The sequence below is a fragment of the Anneissia japonica genome, unplaced genomic scaffold, assembly GCF_011630105.1.
Source record: "Anneissia japonica isolate Jap-2015-1 unplaced genomic scaffold, ASM1163010v1 scaffold16662_len1167910_cov178, whole genome shotgun sequence".
NCBI lineage: Eukaryota > Metazoa > Echinodermata > Crinoidea > Comatulida > Comatulidae > Anneissia > Anneissia japonica.
The window spans coordinates 465,902-467,546 of NW_022732216.1; positions in this window are offsets into that span (position 1 = coordinate 465,902).

Below are 1,645 nucleotides of genomic sequence, written 5' to 3' on the forward strand. Positions count from 1 at the left end.
CACAGTTGGAAAACTGCATAATTAGTGAGACAAAAGTTCCAACTTTTTTCAGTGTCGTCATATCGCACGACTTCTTACATCCTGCAGTAATAAGATGACACGCTAGTTGGTCGGAAGTGCTTTATTAACTTTCAAGTAACTTATTTATAATTTACAATGATCTAAGCTACTGAACACAGCGCGCATTATCGTTAAAACTACTTCTTGCATATTCATCGACCTTTAGAACCATAGGTTAAAGTTTATTATTGCATAGCTGGATAGATCTCGAAGTTTTATTTATTAACCTGAAAATTACTGATATTGTCAATTGCTGAATTACAGTATGAAAAATCGAAAGTGATAGATATTCCTTTACATCTGACATTATACAAATTTCTCCGTATCAGTGTGCTAAGAGTTTTTTCTCAATAGTATTAATTAAAACCATTCAAATTTGCACATAACTCTCTGATTTTTTTCTTTATAGTTAACTTCTGATTCATAAACATAAAAAACATACATTAAAAAGCAAATCGCAGTAAACAATATATTCATGTTCAGTTTAATGGTTTTGAGATACACGTTTTAAGACAATACTATTTGATTTGTATGCTTGATGAATTTCATTCTACTATACCTCAACTTAAGCATTATGGTATTTTCATCGCTTTTGTAGGGCCTAAGAGGTTGGGCTATTTTCATTTTTAGGTTAGGCCTATGTGTTTTAGTATTGTTGTACCGTTTTACTATGAATTGTTTTACATGCTTATGAGCCTATTTGTATTTTTAAAATTTCGTTTCAAGATGAAGGAGGCTATCAAGCGTGTCATTTCCTAAATTTAGCAGCGATTCTAATATTAGATTATTTAATTAAAATGTAAATTGAAGGGGAAGGACACCCTGTGGGCTATTGTAAAAAAATATATTCGACAATCAACAATACTGAATTAGTAATGTGAATTTATAAACAATAGCATTTCGAACATAATAATACGCAAAACACACAAAATAAATAATGATAAATTACGATTATAGAAACTATACCCTGTAATTATATTACAGTTATGGCTATAAAGATATATATAAAATACAAACAGAAGAATACCAGTTGTATGACGCTCAAAAACGTCCCCTTGTCTATATACTGTACGTGATAGAAAATTAAAATTATGCCAAATGAGGCATAGATTTTGCCAGAATGCTACATTTTAATAGTAATAGTAGCTATTGTTTAACCAATTTTTTTGCTATAAGGTAAGGTAAAGGTCGACACCTGAATCTCTGGGCTCACGGGCCTAAGTGCCCGTCTCCCTTTCTTTGGCTTTTGGTCCAGAGTGTGCAAGACTGGGGTGTTCGCGTCTCACCCAGTCCCAGCATTGCCGGTACCCATTTATATTCATGGGTAGAGAAAGAGAAACGTAAATTTTCATAGCTAAAGAGCGACTTCGTGTGATTATATATATAGGACTACCTATTTGCTACGTACAGTGAGATATACATGCAGTGACGGCGTCAGTCCCCTCCCCACCCATCGGACAAGTCAAGCCCCCACCAGCCAAAAATCTCATTTGCGAGGGGGACACCCCCTTCTTTTGACACTCTCCTCCTCAGACATACAAGGTCACCCACCCCCTTTGTCGGACAGCTTTGCCCTCCCACCCCC